The sequence below is a fragment of the Puma concolor genome, chromosome A1 (assembly GCF_028749965.1).
Source record: "Puma concolor isolate L17-30 chromosome A1, mPumCon1.1.hap2, whole genome shotgun sequence".
NCBI classification, from domain to species: Eukaryota; Metazoa; Chordata; class Mammalia; order Carnivora; family Felidae; genus Puma; species Puma concolor.
Genome location: NC_141667.1, coordinates 109,902,397 through 109,922,487, shown reverse-complemented (window position 1 = coordinate 109,922,487; position 20,091 = coordinate 109,902,397). Strand labels below are relative to the sequence as shown.

The following is a 20,091-nucleotide window of genomic DNA, read 5'->3' as shown; positions in this document are numbered from 1 at the left end:
AGAAGCTACTATTAACTTTTTACATTAAAAATGAAAAATGGAATTAAAAAAGAATTAAATGAGATAAAGTGAATCACCCCAGGACTAATTACTAGTAAACTGTATTTACTGATAGCAGAATCTGCAGTGTTGTCTTAATAGCATGTTTATTTTTAAATAACCCATATTTCCTCAGCTTCTATGTTTGCTTGCCTTTAACAGCCTGCATCTGTGACTTTGGAGGCTGCCACAGGGCTATGACAACTACTTTGCCTGCATAGAAAGCAAAATGCTAGGATTTTATGTCTCTCCTGGGATGGTCCAGAGTCGGTGACTAAGGCAGATAGTCTAGCCCAGCTCCCTTACTTGAGTCAGGACAAACTGACTCCATGTGGGTCAGAGAGATGCTAGCACTTTCTCTGTAATCACAGCCCTAGTTTTTTCCACTTCTTAGTCCTTCAGCCAGCCCTTACTTCTTATTGGGAGCAATTCTTTAATAAGTTACTGCACAGAAATTCTCATCTCAGAGGTGTGGTGTTTTGTTTGTTGGTTCTTTGTTTGTATTTTCTTTCCAGAATCCAGACCATGAAATAAACTAAGGAAGTTGAGAAATGTAAAGTTTAAATATCCAGTATAAGAATGCATATTTCATATATGAGGAAAATAAAAATCAAACATAAGCACCATAATTTTTCTTTCAGTTGTTTCATGACAAAAGACTGGAATATGAGTGTTGAAGCTTTTACTTTACCATAAATTTACTTTCTTTAATTTAAGGCCAAGTTAGTTAAGATGTAGTGTAATAATTGTTTCAAGAGTAGAATTTAATGATTCATCTCTTACATATAACACCAAGTGCTCATCCCAACAAGTGCCTTCCTTAATGACCATCATCCATCTAGCCCATCCCCTGCCCCTTCCCTTTGTTCTGTGTATTGAAGAATCTCTTAACCTTTTTGAGCCTGTATTTTCAAGTGTAAACTGGGAGATAATAGCACCTGCTCAGACTGTTGCATATAGGTATTGTGATGGTAAAATAATTAGTAAAAATAATTTATCAACTATAAAATGTTCCAACAGCATTTCTCAAAATGTAAAAAATAAAACGTAGATTCCAAGGTTCAACAAACCCTCTCCTCAAATGCACAGATGCACACTTAGGGAAGAATTAGGGAATCTGCATTTTTAACAAACACCCTAGTTGAGTTAGCTGAAGATTGTCCAAGGTACATACTTTTAGAAACTTCAAACTGTTGACGAGATGGTATCACCATCATCTACGAAGAATGGTCTTAATCTCTGACTTCTCTGTATAAAATCTAGTGTTTTTTTATAGGGTTTTAACATTATTAATTGATTTTCCCCATTATCTTCCTTTTACTTCTTACCTGACACTAGCAAAATTTTTATAATTTAGTCAAGGAAGTAAAATGAAACAAATCCAACAGAAAGACTAAATAAGCACATCAGAAAAAATTGAAAATGACCAGGAGGAAGTTCTTAAAAATTAGCTTTGATTTTTTTTCACACAGACAGTGCTTATTAATGAGTCATTAATATTAAAAAGGTTAGAGAAAAATAATATGGTGCCAGTTTAAAAAATGAATTCACCTACAGCACTCTTCAAGCCATGAACATAATTCTTCAAGCCATGAACATAAGTTACATAAGAAACATGCAAAGCTTGAAGTAATTATACTTTCTAAGTTTTGGATCTTCTGCCACTTTACAGTTCAAATACATTCAGAGAATGTACACTGATACAAGGGTTATTAATTAGATATAATACTGACTGGCTATTATTGCCAATTGGTATTTTCTGCCTTTATGTATACTACTAAAGAGAAGTAAGCTTCTGTTTAGTTGACTTCAATTCTATCTATCCAAATACCAAAAGACTATGTAAAATATTTTAAATGTCTATTTGCAACCATATACTGGTATTTCTTTAAATTTAGGCATGATATCAATTATTCTAGTTAGCAAAACTCTGAACTGTTAAACTGCAAAACAGTAACTTAGTTTCTTTTAAGGGAAATAAATGTAGTATATACTTTTTGGGCAAATTAAGTGATTTGATGCTTTGTCCATGCTGATGCCTCCCAAATTTTTATCTCCAGCACAGAACTCTCCCGAACTCCAGATTCCCATAACCAACTGCCTAAATAATGTGTGTTACAGGGATCTCAAAATTAACATGTAATCAACTGAATTCTTGACATACCCCTTAGGCCTCTTCCACCCCAGTCTTCTACATCATTTTACCAGTTGATTATGACCAATGTATAGCTAAAAAGCCAAAACAAACAAATGTGAATATTGCAGTTACTCTACTCTTTCTCTTATACTATCTAATTTGTCTCATTGTAGTGATTTGTTAAAATATGTAATACATATTATGCCATTTCCCGAACTTTTCAGTGACTTTCCATTTCACTCAAAAGACAATCATTATAAAGATCTATATATCTCTTAGTAATACAGAACCAGATCCTCTAATGCTTTCAATCACCTATGGCTCTCTAAGTTGGACCAGCCTACTCTGATCCAAATTATTTGACCACTGTCCCTCTTTGCTGTTCCTCGATCATGCCTGGAATGCTCTCTTCCCTGGAATGCTCTTTTCATTGCCATCAGGTATCCAATGGCCTTCCTTGGCCAAATAATTCCTATTAAATGTTATTTCTCAATGTTATTTCTCAGTGTAGCTATCATCATATTATAATTTAAAATTATCCAACCCACACAACATAGTCTCTCATCGTCCACTGCTTTTTCTTTTTTTCACAATAGATTTGATGATCTTGTCACATCCTGTATAATTAGGTTACCATACTTGCTCACTTTCTTCCCACTTCTTCTAAATGTAAGTTGAATGAGGGAAGGAATCTTTATTTTTTTGAAAATCCTAACTAATGCATTTTTAAGCACTTAGAAAAATGATTATCACATGGTAACAGATGAATGAATAATTATTGAATGAATGAATTCACATAAATGAAAAACAAAGAAACATTGTGCATTTCAGGAAACACGTAAGAGAAATGAGGTTCTAAGCAGAATGAACAGGAGGACTGGTTCTGGTGGAGATGGATAATCTGGGTAATAAAAAGAACATTAAGATATTTCAGTTAGAATCCTCTGTTGTGAGATAATATTTAATTTATTAGTATTGGAAAGCTATAAAAGAACCAAATCAGAACAAGAAAGAGATCCTGAAATAAACTGTAGATGATGAAATTAAAAACAAGCCAAGAAAAACTCCAGAAGAATTTCATGGAAAATTGTTGAAAAACTTCTCAAAATATAGAGCAGCAAGATAGGAGAAGCAAACTCTAAGAAAAATTTAAGGAACACAGAGGATGGATTTAAGAGGTCCAGTTTTCCTAACAGGAATTCCAGAAAGGGGACACAGGTGAAAATAAAGTGAAGAATAATGGATACGATTTCCACATATGAATGTAAACATCTTCAGATTGAAAGAAAATTTCAGGCAGGATATGCATAAAGATACACAGCACCTCTCAAAAATTTTCAGAACAAAAATCATTTAACATGCATACACACACACACACACACACACACACACACACACACACTCTATCATCTATCATCTATCCATTCAACACGTGCACCAAAAAGAATCATTAGGAATAAACTTAACCAAGGAAATAAAAGACCTGTACTCAGTTGTCTAACTATAAAACAATGATTAAAGGAACTGAAGACGACATGAACAAATGGAAAGAACTAATAACCTCATGGACTGGAAGAATTAATATTGTTTAAATGTCAATATGACCCAAAGTCATCTACAAGTTCAATACAATTCATATCAAAACACCAACAGCATTTTTCACAGAACTAGAGCAAATAATCCTAGAATTTGCATGGAATCATAAAGACTCTAAAAAGCCAAAGCAATCTTGAGAAAGAAGAACATAGCTGGAGGTATCACAATTCTAGATTTCAAACTATAGTGCAAAGCTGTAATATTCAAAACATTATGGCATTGGCACAAAAAGAGACACATAAATCAATAGAACAGAATAGAAAACCCAGAAATAAATGCATAATTATATGGTCAATTAATATACTAGCAGGAGGAAACAAGAATATACAATGGGAAAAAGACAGTCTCTTCAACAAATGGTGCTGGGAAAACTGGAGAATTACATGAAAAAGAATGAAACTGGACCCCTCTTCACACCATACACATTAATGAATTCAAAATGGATTAAAGACCTAAATGTGAGACCTACAACCATATGATTCTTAGAAGAAAACAAACCTAAGCAGTAATCTCTCGGACACTGGCCTTAGCAATATTTTTCTAGACATGTCTCCTCAGGCAAGGTAAGCAAAAGCAAAATCAACTATTGAGACTATAAAGGAAACCATCCACAAATGAAAAGGCAGCCTACTCAATGGGAGAAGATATTTACAAAAGGTATATCCAACAAGGGGTTAATATCCAAAATACAGAAAGAAACTATACAACTCAATACCAAAATAACAAATAATGCAACTAAAACATGGGCAGAGGACCTAATAATCAGGAAATGTGAATGAAAACCACAATGAGAGATCTCATTACACCTGTCTGAATGGCTAGAATCAAGAAGACAAGAAATAAGTATTGGAGAGGATATACAGAAAAAGTAACTCTTTTGCACTGTTGGGAATCTCAATTGGTGCAGCCACTGTGGAAAACAGTGTGAAGATTCCTCAAAAAATTAAAAACAGAACAACTATATGATTCCATGATTCCACTAAGGTATTAACCCCAAAAAAGCAAAAACACTAATTTAGAAACATATATGTACCCCTATGTTTATTGTGACATTATTTACAATAGCCAAGATATAGAAACAACATAAGTGCCCATTGATACATGAATGAAGATGTATTCTATACATACAATGGAATATTAATCAGCCATAAAAAGGATGAGATCTTCCCATTTGTGACAGTGGGGATGGACCTAAAGGTATTATGCTAAGTGAAGAAAGTCACAGAAAGACAAATACCACATCAATTGACTCATATGTGGAATCTAAAAACCAAACAAATGAACAAAGAAAAGCAGAAACAGACCCCTAGGTACAGAGAAACTGATAGTTTTCAGAGGGATAGGCAGAATGGGCAAAAAGACAGCGGAAGATAACTGGCTTCTGCTCATGGAATGAACGTTACCGACATGAAAGGTACAGAATAAGCAGTACAGCCAGTGGTATTATAATAACACTGTAAGGTGACCGATGGTAGCTACACTTGTAGTGAGAATAACACAACATAAAGACTTGGCGGATCACTATGTTGTACACCTGAAACTAAGGTAACATTGTGTGCCACCTATAGTTCAATAAATAGAAGAAGAAGACGAAAAGTAAGTAAGAGAATATCTTTAAAAACCTGACATAACAAAGCAGAATTATAAACCAGTGAAGATATCTTCTAAAAAATTAAGGTGCAATAAAAACAATTTTGGGAAAATGTGTGATTAATAGCTAACACTACAAGAGATATTGAATTTCTTTCAACTGAAGAGCAATGATTCCAGATGGAAGCCTGGGGTCTTCAGAGATAAACATTACCGGAAATTTTAGGTATATGTATTTAAGAGTAATGATTGCTTAAAACACTAATAATAATAGTGGTATGTAGTTTAAAACACGTAGAGATAAAATATAAACAATAAGACGAAGGCAGGAAGGTGGATAAATGCAATTTTACTATTATAAGGTCCTTATGTGTTATGTGGTAGAATATTAAGTGAAAATGTACTCTAATAAGCAAAAGATGCATTTGTCATCTCCATATGAAACATAAATATGACATTACCCCAAAACAATAGAAAACAAATAACTAGATTATAAATGTAAATTTGTCTATATCAGCAACTAAATAAAATAATAATTGCTATTATACACTGATGATATAATGTTATACATAGAAAATCTCTATGTATCTGTAAACATAGTAAGTACTTTAATCAAGGTATCTAGATACTAGCTCTGTACAACAATATATTTTTGTATACCAGAAACAAATATTTGGAAGCTGAAAAAAATATGTATGATAGCATCAAATACTCTATCAAATACATAAACATAAATTTAAGAAATGTAAAAAATTTTTATACTTACAACTACAAAAAATTGCTGCATGAAGTGAGAGAGCATCTAAGTAAATGGAAAGGTATTTTATGTTCATGGAATGGAAGATTCAATATTGTTAATATGTTAATTTTCCCCAAATTGATTTGCAGATTTACTACAATTCCACTCCAAGCTTCAGAAATATTTTCTTTTGTAAATATTAACAGACCAAAATTTATATGGATGTGCGAGGGACCTAGACAAAATAATACTGAAAAAGAGACATAATTGAAGGTCTTATACTACATGATTTCAGACAGTCTGTAAAGCTACAAGAATGTGTGGTTGACACAATGATACTTATATAGATCAATAAACAGAATGGAGCCCAGAAAGAGACCACAAATTATTTTCAATATAGAAAGAAAAAATTATTTAAAAGGACATATAAAGCATTTTCATTAAGTGTCTCTGGAACAACTTTTTGTGTTTTTATGTATGTTTATACACATACACATACATATGTATATAGGTTGAAAATAAAATTTGACCCCTTAACTGTTTACATTGTTCATAAAAATTAATATTTTACCTATTTCTACATCTGGAAACAAAAATATATATATTCTAGAAATAAAACTTAAGTGAATGTTTTTCTGGCTTTCAAGCAGGCAGTTTCTTAACACAGAAAAGCCACCATAAAAGAAAACACATGAGAAATTATATTTTACCAAATTTAAAACTTCTGTGATCTGAAGATACCATATAGGAAAGTAAAAATGCAAGATGTAGACTGGACGTCATATGAGATATATGATATGAAACAAAAAATTGATACATAAGATATATAGGAAACTTCTACCAATTAGGAGAAAACAAACACCATTAAAAAAAAAGTGGACAGAAATATCTAAAAAGATACTTCACACACACACACACACAAAATTCAATGGCCAAAGAGCATATGAAAATTTGGTCAAGATCAGTACTCATCAGTGAAAAACAAAGCCACAATGAATAATGGTAGAATGTGTGATCTTAAAAATTTTGATGAGACTGGGTGTCGGTAGGAATGTGTAACAAAGAAAATTTTCATAAATTGCTGGTATTATTGTAAAATGCTCCAGCCTTGTGATCAACTAATGATTTCTTTCAAGTTTGCACACAGACTTGCTCCATGGCACAACAAATTGACTCCTAGGAACTGGAGAAATAAGCCTTTTTGTCTACAAAAAGACAGGTACAAGAATATTCATACCAGCTCAATTCGTAATAGTCTATAGCTGGAAATAACCCAAAAGCCCATCAATAGAAGAAAATATACATGAACTTTGGATACTGGTAACAAAGGAAGACTCCTCAGCAATATGAAAGGAAAGGACTATCGATCCATACTAACACATACATGAACTTTATTTTTTTTTTAATTTTTATTTATTCTTGAGAGAGAAACAGAGCACAAGCAGGGGAGAGGCAGAGAGAAAGGGAGACACAGAATCGGAAAGCAGGCTCCAGGCTCTGAGCTGTCAGCACAGAGCCCCATGGGGGGCTCAAACTCAGGAACCACAAGACCATGACCTGAGCTGAAGTTGGATGCTCAACCAAGTGAGCCATCCAGGTGCCCCAATACATAGATGAGTTTTAAAAACATGTTGGTGAAAGAAGACAGACATAGAAGAGTACATATGATATGATTTCACTTATAAGACATTCAGTAATAGGCAAAATTAATTTGTGATAACAGAAATTAGGAGCCACTGGACCAAGTCACAAGGTGCTTTCCAGAGTGATAGACTCTTTCCCTTGTTTTGGGTAATGGTCATATCATGTTTATATTTCTCAAAATTCTCTTTACTGATTTTAAATTATAACTCAAAATACTAATTCTAAAAACCAAAAATAAGATCTAGAATTAATTATCATAAAATATCTCAAAAGAGCTCTAGAATTAAGTGTCAGATCATAATACTCTATAAACTCTTAGGAAGACAAATAAGAATGGTAGCTGTAGACTTTGGAAGAATGTTAAGGTACTCCTTCCATCAGTTTCTTGTCTCATTTTTTTTTTTTTTTGAGCATAAATTATTTGGGGTATGGCTCTGCAAATTAAATGAATTTAAATCTTTGATTACTTTAAGTCCATTGGTAGATTCTCATTGTAAATTTAATATCACAGAGAAATTTCCAGTAATTTACTCAAACAACAACAAACAAAAAACAAAAACAAAAAAACCATCACTTTAATTTAAGTAAAAAACACCCAAACTCAAACTGAGTCAAACTCCATTTCTTTTGAAGCTTTTCTGAGCTGAGACCTCCTGGTTCATATTCAAAATTTGGATTTAAGAAGCATTTAAATATTTAGCAATATACACAGGTATCTTAGCTTGGAATTATTCCTCAGATTCTGGGTACTAATTTGTAGGGAGCAACATACATTTTCCATCTCTGACACTTGTATAACTCTTGAAATTTCTTGTTATTCTTTATGTGGACCAAAATAAAACAAAACAAAAACACTCTGATGCAATGGGGAAAAACTACATGATTATTTACAGTATTTTTCTGATAGTTGCTGCACAACAATTGTTAATAGTAGATATTGTTTCCTCACTCAACTCTTTTCTATTTAGAGCGGAAAGAAAATGCTTTACATCTTTACAATCTGAGGCACTGGTTCTCTGGATAGGATTGGTAATAATTATGGCAGTCAGCTCTAATACATTGCAAATGTCATTGTTCCCCAAAACGATTTTCTCAAAGACCAACACTGTTGATTTAGCTGCTTGTCAGTAGTTTCTCATGGATTTTGTCAAGTTTTATAATCTCTCGATCACATTTCAAGGGCTAACAAGTATTCGTGTCTTCTAGATTTCTTACACAGATTATTTCAGAGCCTATGGGGTTCAATATATCCTACAAACAGAAATATTTTCCCGTTTCTTGATGGCAATTAATGGCTAGGACAATTCTATGCAATAGAATTCAAACTTAACACAAACTGAACTCATTCACTGATACCAAATCTTCTTTCTCTCTCCCTCTAGGTTTCTTCACAGATGTGTTTGACTATTGCTAAGCATCTCAACAAATCTTCAGCCTACAGACTTCCAATCTAGAAATGATGTGGGGATCAAGAAACTCGACTTTAACCCTATCAAGAAGGGAGGGTGTGGAAGAAGAGAGATAGAGAATAACACACAGACTCATTTTTTTATTCCCTACCAACTTGTGACTGTTGACACAGAGGCTGCCTTTGCTGAAATTTACCATATTGAGATAACTGATTGATTGTATCACCAAAGAATACATGGTGTGTTTAACATACAGGGAAGAAGTGGAGGTAAAGAAATGGTCAGTGCCTGCACAGAGCTGTCAAGAACATGTACTGCAAACCTCATTTTGCCTTTTTTTCCCCATTCAGTAGGAACTCTGTGAATAAGAGAAGCATAGAAATGATACTAGTCTACTGCACACTCCTTCTTGAATTGCCATGGAAATCTGTTCATCAAAATTACTGAGTAAAATTAAATCATACAATTAGACCTAATCACCTAGGCCACATCATCACAGTTGAAACATCTTAAACATACCCAAGGTGATCTAATTTAAAAACTTGGCATTTTGTGGGGATATATTAACACTTTCCTATTTGGAGGACACAGCAACTCCTTTATCCCATTCTTATTAAATATTTATATGCATGACATCAGTGTTCTGAAAATACCCTGTGTGTTATAAAGCCAATATATGGTTTCTCCAAAAGGAAAGCATTAAAATAATTTGCTTAGAGAAATTAGGGTTATAGATTTTTAAATTAATTTAACTCCACATATTTACTCTTATAGAAATGGGCACCAGAGTGAAAACAGGGAGATAGGAATCCAAGAGACTGATGGTGACCAAGACCAAGGTGCCATCAGGAATGTACTGAAGTGACTGGATTCAAAATATATATTGCAGTCAAAGAAATTGCTAATGAATATAATGTAGAAGACAGGGAAAAAAGAATTCCTGATTGAAGAACTGGGAAAACTAGAGGTGCCTGGGTGGCTCAGTTGATTAAGTTGCAGCTCTGAATTTTGGTTCAGGTCATGATCTAATGGATTTTGAGTTTGATCCCCTGATGGGGCTCTGGGCTAACAATGCAGAGCCTTCCTGGGATTCTGTCTCTCCCTCTCTCTGCCCCTCCCTCACTTGCCCTCTCAAAAATAAACACCCATGGGGGAAAAAAAATGGGAAAACTGAAACAAATAAAAATACTTTGGACCTTACACATTTATAAGCTCTGAAGAGAGATTTTTTTTCCCCCCAGATCACTTCATCCCACAAAGAAAACTCAAAGGTCTTCAGCAGGCTATGGGCAATTCATTAAAGAATGGCAAAATCATAGGGTAGTCTGAAGTACATATATTAGAGACCTGGATTCAGCTGTGTGATCTTGAGGACACCATCTTAACATTCAGGCCTGTTGCCTCATCTTTAACAAAGGTCAATGATAATGCTCTACAAAGCTTTCGTAAAGGTCAAAAGAGATAATGCCTGAAAAAATGCCATTTGATGGAAGTTAAAGTTGTATTAATTGTGTCTTTTAACTTTTCTCTGTGTTTCTTATCACAACGTCATATCCAAACAGGGTCTTTTATAGCATTCAGTTTATTTGGATCTAAACATTTCATTGATATTAAGATATATAATGTGTAAAAAAATTACATATTATATTATTCATATTAATTTACTTAAATGATATATAATTATTTTATATTAATTACATAACTATATATATAAGTATTTGTGCAGGCATATACAAACTAACCAAAAACTAAAAATGAGAAAACCAAGCCCCCCCACCCCCGCTTTTTTTTTTTTTTTCAACGTTTATTTATTTTTGGGACAGAGAGAGACACAGCATGAACGGGGGAGGGGCAGAGAGAGAGGGAGACACAGAATCGGAAACAGGCTCCAGGCTCTGAGCCATCAGCCCAGAGCCTGACGCGGGGCTCGAACTCCCGGACCGCGAGATCGTGACCTGGCTGAAGTCGGACGCCTAACCGACTGCGCCACCCAGGCGCCCCCCGCTTTTTTTTTTTTTTAGGCTAATACTGCTACAAAGTTTCACAATGAAAAAGGAATATGGCAGCAAAGATAGCTCTTTTTCAGACTTATTTATTCTTTTCAATGCTAGGTTGGTCAAGGAATGCCTAAAGCTCTGCAGCTCAAGTCTCTGGAGCAGGTCAGTTTTCTGATTTGTTTTTTCCCCCTCTGGAATCTGTCCAAGGAGAAAGGCAAAGGCTGTGGTTGAACAGCATTTTTCACACTGGCCAGCTCATTCATTTGAATCAGTAACACTATTTAGATAAGAATCAAGACAGTGAAAACATCAGGAGGCTCCTTGAAGGATGCTTCCAGTTGGAAGGATTTTTTTCTGCTGTTTATCTCCAAAAGCATGTTAGTATCTCTCTTAGTACTTTTCACTGTCATTATAATATACATGTGCATGTGTGTCATATCATACACATATACACATACACTTACATGTATATATTTTCATTATATAGCACATGCATTATACTATAAATATATGCTAACATACTTTATGTAGACCATCACTTTTTAGGTTATTGCTTTCTGCAATAACCTAGCACCTGGTTTATACTGGAAAGTCAAATTTATTTCAGATGAATCAAAGAATTAATGATTGCATGTATGGCTAGATAAATGGATACAATGTTTAGGCAAAACTCTAAATAGTTGGAAAAATAGGATGAATTTATTAATTTCATAGTAGGCATATTTATGTAAAAATTGCCTCTCTTTAACCTGTTTAGAAGACTTTTTATAGCAGTCACATTCATTTATTCATGCAACAAATATTTTTAAATAAATTTTTAAATGTTTATTTTTGACAGAGAGTGCACGTGAGAGCTGGGGAGGGGCAGAGAAAGAGGATCCTAAGTGGGCTCTGTGTTGACAGCCAAAAGCCAGATGCAGGGCTCGAACTCAGGAATCCTGAGATGACCTGAGCTGAAGTCCGACAGTTAACCAACTGAGCCATCCAGCGCCCTCAGTATTTTTAATACTTCTTTAATGTATTTATTTTTGAGAGAGAAAGACAGAGCATGAGTGGGGAAGGGACAGAGAGAGAGAGGGAGGCACAGAATCTGAAGCAGACTCTGGGCTCTGAGCTGTCAGCAGAGAGCCTGATGCGGGGCTTGAACTCAGAAATGGCGAGATCATGACCTGAGCCCGAAGTTAGTCGCTTAATAGACTGAGCCACCCAGGTGCCCCAGTTTTTAAATAAATGCTTTGACCAAGGTACTCTGCTAGATACTGAGTATACAATAGTAAAAATAAAAACAGTTTATGGCCTTATAAGTATCATCTTTCAAGATATGCCCTTGAGCTAAATTGTAGATTAATACCTGAGTTGCAAAGTAAGTTAATAAAAGGTAACCTTTGCTTAGGCTGTCCTCCCTCACCTCTTCCAAACCTTCCCAATCACTGCTCCTTTAGGTTTGGGGGCCTACTCTGGTATTTTCATAGTCACCTTGCAATCGCAGTACTTAACTAATGTGTTTGAAAGTTGTGCAGGGACTACCCTCTCTTCAAGAATATAAGAGAGAAAATAAACTTTATCAAACATTACACACATTACTGATTTTCTTAAAATAATGATGTAAACTAAATCATTTCATTATCTCTTATGCTATGTAGACGATTTTGAAGAGTAGTATGTTAGGTGGAATATATTTTATTGGATACTTAGAAGAAATATACTACAAATTTTCCTTTTGAAGGAATGAGGTCATAATGATTTAATATTAATAAAGGTAAAATGTACATAGTTAAGTTTTAACTTATTTCCCCTAATAGACTGTAAAATTAAAAGTTATTTGTCTGAGATGGCCAGGAGTCAGTGAAGTGAGGAGGTTGTATGGTAAGCAAATTATCTTAATACTTTATGGCCTAAAAATAAGTTATATGGACTGATACAAATTTTACCTAAGATTTTTTTTAACTTCCATTATTTTTATGACATTGTTTTTATAAACCAAATATCTTGACAGAAAAATATGTGAACCAAAAGTAAAGGCAGAAAAAGACCAAAAAGCTATAAAATCTTAAATCAGTATGCACATGAATAGAAAGGGAGTGGAGGCAGAATGATTATTGAATTATTATCGTATTGAAAATATCTTGGGGGGAACCTGGGTGGCTCAGGCAGTTAAGCATCAGACTTCAGGTCAGGTCGTGATCTTGCAGTTTGTGAGTTTGAGTCCCAGGTTGGGTTCTGTGCCAACAGCTCAGAGTCCGGAACCTGCTTTGGATTCTGTGTCTCCCTCTCTCTCTGCCTTTCCCCATTTTGTGCTCTGTCTCTCTCTCAAAAATGAGTAATAAAAAAAAGTTTAAAAATTCACAAAAAATTCTTGGAACCAGGGTTTCAGAAAGTATAGATTTATGTCTTGACTTAGCCACTTTCCCAATGGTTTTATTCTAATCACAAACTCTCTAAGCCTTTGTTACCTCGCCTCTTCAAAGAAGGTGTGAGAGCATTCACCATATACTACCTCAGAGAATTACTGCAAGGGTAAATGGAATAAAGGAGATAAGCAGACATAAACATGTGTTAGTAAACTTCATAGAGCTAATAATTATATATACATACCTTCAAGAAGTCTGCCACTAGTGGGGAAGTGAGAGCTGGCACAGAAGCTCAAAGAACAAAAAAGTTTCTAAGAAGGGTGCCTGGATGGCTCAGTGGGTTAAGTGTCCGACTCGTGGTTTCGGGTCAGGTCATGATCTCACAGTTCGTGATTTCGAGCCCCGTGTAGGGCTCAGTGCTGCTGGTGCAGAGCTTGCCTGGGATTCTCTCTTTCTGCCCCTCCCCTTCTCTCTCTTTCTCTCAAAATAAATAAACTTAAAAAAAATTTTAAAGTGTCTAAGGAGGAGTTATGTGTTAAATTGTGTCCCCCACCCCCCACTTCCTGTGTGGAAATCCTAATCTCCAGTAGTTTAGAATGTGACCTTATTTGGAAATAGGGTTAGGGCAGATGTAATTAGGTAAGATGAGGTCATACTAGAGTAGGGTGAGCTATGACTGTTGTCCTTATAAAAAGGGAAAATTTGGGCACAGAGAGATAGACGTACGTATAAGGTAGATGACAGGAAGAGACATGAGAGAGGACAGCCATCTGCAAGCCCAGGAGATGCCTCTCTCACACCTCTCAGAAGGAACCACTTCTGTGGATGCTTTGACTTCTGACTTCTAGCCTCCAAAACTGTGAGACGATCAACTTATGTTGTTTAAACTATATGTTAAACTATGTTCAAACCTATGTTGTTTACGGTTGCAAGTCATGTACCTTCACATTTAGCTTTCCAGACTTCTTTACAGGCTATGAGTAGTTTTGTGGGCTAATTCTGACCACGATAATATAAGAAGTGCTCCATTGGCTGGAGCTTACAGAAAAGTATCATTTGTCTCATAAACAAAAGACAAATCATTGAACATTTACCTTTGCCAGTTTGTAGCATTTTGTTAAAGCAGACTGAGCAGGAAGATAAAAATAGAAAAGCCTAGGCCATTTTATAGTGTGAGAAAAGTAACCAAAGAATTGGAAGAACGTATCCTTACATTTCATTTTATTTTTGTCATCATTTTCACACCATGTCTAAAAATGGGATGGGCACGATGGTCACTAAATAATATTGAGCAACCTCAGTATTGTGAACATGACACAACAGCTAGAGCAGTGCCACACTGATTTCTGCTTAAGCTAACTACTTTGCTGTAACAGTAGAAAAGTTTAAAAAGCAGTAACTTAAGAGTACAAAAGGAGAGATTCACAAATAGGAACAAAGAAAAATTTTCAATTTCGACCTCAGTATATTTTATAGAAAATGGAAACGCACTTCTTGGAAATGCAAGAAGTGTCTTGGAGAGAAAATCAATTCCTTTGCCCTATTCCGGTTGCAAGTTGCTTACCACGGTGCCCCAGCTGAGGAGTTTATCCTTCCCTTCTTCTTTCGTGTTTTGTTTTGTTTTGTTTTATTTTGTTTTGTTTTGTTTTGTTTTTTTGGCATATGAAGTAAACCGTATACTCATACATCCCTGCCATTCTTCCACCATTGTTGTAAAAGGTGATTACGTATAGCAGGTGGACAGGGCCAGTTAGAGTAGCTAATGATTGCCGGTTCACTCAAATTACCATCCTATGAATAATAGTAAAACTGGAAAAATAAAGGTCGTATCTTTTTCCATGAGGACACTCACATCACCAGCTGTAGACCCATCTCAGCATTTATTGACTGTCAACAGTAATGAAAAGTGGCAGCACCAGTTACATATGGTAATTCCAATCTAAAGAGTCTATTGAATGATGCATTTGCTTTCCATCAAGGCACCCAGCGCAGCATTATAGGAAGTTAGAGTTTGTTATTCCCTCATACATCAAAGTCGGCTTGCCAGTATTGTATTTATTGACCTGTCCAACTCTTTTTACATGATTGATCACTTTTGCCACCCAAGGGTTTTCCCTGTTGCCCTGTCAGAGCAAAGTTCGTAACAGTGCTTAAAAAATTTAAAGTCCTCTTTACTGTTTCCCTGGGAAAAAATTTAATTTCGCAGGAACTAGAGATAATCCAGTGTTGTAGCAGACATTGACTTTGCTACTCAACATGCATTCTCCCCTTCATTACCACCAAAGACAATCCCTATTTTGTTTAGGGTTACAAGGTACGTGCCTTCACGTTTAATTTTCCAGGCTTCTTTATGATTTGAGTTGTTTTGTGATCTAATTCTGACCACAATAATATAAGAAGTGCTCCATTGGCTGGAGCTTACAGAAAAGTATCATTTTTCTCATAAACAAAGGACAAATCATTCAGCATTTACCTTTGCCTTTCACTTGGCCTACTTCTTTTTTCCTGGTATGTGAACATAATACATCGTGGCAAAACAATTTTGTGAACATGAAAATGGAACCACTCAGTAAAGATGCTTATGTGAGGTCCCTATGGCATTTCCAGGAGCCAAGCAACGAGCTCTGGAATGGTCACCTCTGAACTCAAGTGAGAAAAACTGCTCCCTATTATATTTAAGTCACTGGCATTTATTTGAGTTTTCTTCTATAGGCAGATGAATGCAATATTAAAGAGTTCACAAGCTCCATATATAGGTACAACCATTCTATAATAACTGGGCTTTGTAATGATATTTTTATCAGGGCAACAACTATTTCTACCAATCAATTTCAAGATAAAAATGTTACATTTTAAGAATCATATCTTGTAGACTTTAGAAGACATTGTATATGTAGAGAACTAAGTCTGTTTTCCTCTTTCCTTCTGGAATTAAACATCAGAAAAATCTGACATCTTAATATAGATGGCATAGAAAATGTCAAGTCTCCCTACCTTTGACATGATACTAACATGGTATATTGGGCTGCCTTCCCTCCAGGTCACAAGTCACTCTCTAGCAATAATTTAATCCTCAGAGAGGTTCATCTTGATGAATTTGAGTGTGGAAGGTGAGAGGAAGGGAAAAAAGAAGCAACAAGCAATAGGCCATTGACTTCCCCAGTTTGAGGAATTCACATTAATAATCTCAGCAACACAGGAATTTCATGCATATTATATGATGTATACTATGTATAATATATATAATATATAATAAAGTGATAATGTATTTATGTACCTTTTTTATGGAAAGACATCTCTTCTCTGTCATATTGCTTTATTTTCCTGAGCAGTTCACATATGTTCAGTGGCACAAACCCAGGGAAATAAGCCATAGGCATTTGCTGATAAAAATAAATATGTCTTGACTTCTCCACTCATAAATATCTATGAAAGATATTTTTTGATTCTGACATCTCAAAGATGACTACAACAGTTTTTTTCTAATATATGTATTGATAGCCAAGTTACCACTATCCATTTTATTACATCCCTGAAAGAAAAGAAAAACTAATTATAGTGTGGATCATTTTGGTATATGGATAATTAAATATGCGTAATTTAGAGATGATGATCTTAATTTCAATTTCTTTTTAAGATATATGAGAAAGTGATCTTTATTCAACTTAGGAAGAATGCTCTAGCTGCAGAGTTTCTGGCAAATAATCGATATATTAATGTTAAGGAGATGCAACCAATGACAGAGTTCAGTCTCTGAATGACCAAGATCTAGAACCTAAACCTGATAGGGGGAATAATCACTTATGAACTACTGCCTATTCCATATCTTACCTATCAGTATCTTTGGGCACCTAACAATATTAGATACACTTAGAAATAATTCAAAAGAAAGAACACCATCATGGAAGCACAAAATTCTCTAAGACTTCCAATAAAATAATTGATAGTTGATTATTATAGTTATTATAGTTGATAGTTATATATAATTATATAGTTATATATATATAGTTATATATAATTATATATATAGTTGATAGTTATATATAATTATATATAATATAGTTATATATTATTATAGTTATATATATTATATATTATATATAATATATAGTTATATATTATTATAGTTATATATTATTATAGTTATATATTATTATAGTTGATTTTATTATGTCCTCCTACGAATTTTGCTTCTCTTTAAGTGGCTACTGAACATAGGTTGGAATCTGTACAAACTTAGGAATCTATACAAACTTCACTAGAATCTATACAAACTTAGGAGGAAAGTGAAAATACATTTGATTTCTCCCAGTACCTCACCCATTAGATGCTTCTGTCTCATTTTATGCTTTGCTTAGAAATGTAAAGCCAGAAATGCATTCTATCCCATACCCATTTTTTAACACATACTTTCAATCCTTTTTTCCAGTTAAGGTAAAAATGGTTGAGAGTTTCCAAAATGTTCCTTTCTGAGGGGTCCTTAAATTTTAATAATGACTAAGATCTAGACCAAAATGGAGGAGGAAAGGTATTTCAGGCAAGGACCCTGAAGTGGATTGGGCCCAGCAAATGGTTAAATAATCACTTTCAATATGAAAAGTAAAGGGAGGGAGAAGAATCTTTTGCTAGCTTAATACTTATCATTCAACTCAGAGAGAAATGAAGACAGAGATTTGACTCAATGTCCATAATATGTATTTATCATCTATTGTCATGTAACAAATTACCTTCACACTTAGTTTAAAACAATTTATTATTTTTCAAAGTTCTATGGTTGACTGGCACACCTCAGTGATCTCTCTTAGGGACGCCCATGAAGTTGTAGTCAGATAGACACTGAGACTGGAGCTATCCAAAGGCTTAAATTGGCTGCATGTTCAAAATGAATCACTAATGTGGCTGATGAGTGATGCTTACTGTCCTTACTAGGTGGGCTTGTTCATTGAGGAATGAACTTACACATGCCTTCTCTACATGTCTTGGACTTCTTGCAGCAAGATGGTTTGGTTTCCCAAAGAGGGTCCCAAAAATGAGTATTCCAGGAGACCCAGGGAGAAGATGTAAAGCTGATGACTTACCCTCAGATGTGACAGAATGTCACTTCTGCTACATTTTATTGGTTAAATATCCCAGAAGTCAAGATAAACTTTTAACTCTAATTTTGGATGGGAGAGTGGCAAAGTGACATTGACAAGAGCATATGGGATGAAATATACTTACAGATCATCTTCTGAAAATGCAATCTCCACATCCTCTATGACAAGATGGTCACTGCTTGACAGTTTCCATTTTCACATTTGTTTATAAAATGGGTTTCCAGAAATATAACTGGGTCCATAGCTATTTCACTAGAAATAGTATTATCTAGTGTTTTGTTTTGTTTTTTGGTGGCTTTTGTTTTTGTTGTTGTTTTGTTTTCTTAAGCTCACTATATGATATTCGTTCAAGTTCCAGGCAAGGAATGTGAGCAGAAGGGATATACGCATGTTCCAGACCTGTTCTTAAAAGTGAGGCTGCTTGCGGGGCACCTGGGTGGCTCAGTAGGTTAAGTGTCTGACTTCAGCTCAGGTCATGATCTTACGGTCTATGAGTTTGAGCCCCGCGTCGGGCTCTGTGCTGACAGCTCGGAGCCTGGAGCCTGCTTCGGATTCTGTGTCTCCCCTTCTCTCTGCCCCTCCCCTGCTCATGCTCTGTCTCTCTCTGTCTCAAAAATAAATAAAATCATTAAAAAAAAAGTGAGGCTGCTTTCTCTCTATGGACTTCTCTTACGCTGTGTCCCATAGCTTGAAACTGTTGAAGATCAGAGCAACAGGAGAAGCCCCATTTTAAGAACAGCAGCATCTCCCTACCAGCCTTGAGCTCCAGTCTTGGAATTATCCCGTGGGAGGAAAATAAAATATCCATCTTAATTAAGTCTTTGTATTTATGGGTCTTTCATTATAGTAGCTTGTGCCAACTGTAGATACTGTACTTTCATATACCATTTCCCAAATCCCTGGAGTAACTATATGTTATTGTAAGGCTATTTTTCTGATTGATGCTTAAGTCTTTTAATGTAGGAGATGAGATAGAGATAGTGGACAATGGAATGTGTTACTGAACTACAAAGAAAATTACTTATATGCTTACTCTTTTTTTATGTTTATTTTTATTTTTTGAGAGAGAGCGAGAGAGGCAGAGAGACAGAGGGGGACAAAAGTTCCAAAGCAGGCTCCAGGCTCTGAGCTGTCAGCAGACTGGCCAATGCAGGGCTAGAACTCAGGAACCATGAGATAATGACCTGAGCCAAAGTCAGGCACTTAACTGACTATGCTACCCAGGTGCCCCCATATATGCTTACTCTTAAAAAAAAGTGTGAACGTGCTCTATCATGGATAATCTTTCACCTTCTTTTCAGCAATAATACTTTAAAATTTTGTTGCACTTACGTCTTCCCAGGGGAATAGATGAGTGTGGTTTGTGCAGACAGGCAGAGAAAGGAGTTAAAATGGGAATTATTTTCCATAATAATTCTTAAACTTGAAGATAAGTATAAATTTAAGGAACTGAAAGCTGTGATTTTGTTTCAGCTCTCTACAATTGTTATTGC

General features: G+C 35.1%; 1 long non-coding RNA gene across 1 annotated transcript in view; it reads left to right on the top strand.

Annotated features, from left to right (window-relative positions):
* The window catches only part of LOC147584358 (uncharacterized), a 43,734-nt gene extending 33,067 nt beyond the window's left edge, over positions 1–10,667 (top strand). Inside the window, exon 2 of the long non-coding RNA XR_015255389.1 lies at positions 9,128–10,667. This is a non-coding gene — a long non-coding RNA (uncharacterized LOC147584358). The remainder of the gene's footprint in view (positions 1–9,127) is intronic.
* The last annotated feature ends 9,424 nt before the right edge of the window (positions 10,668–20,091 follow it).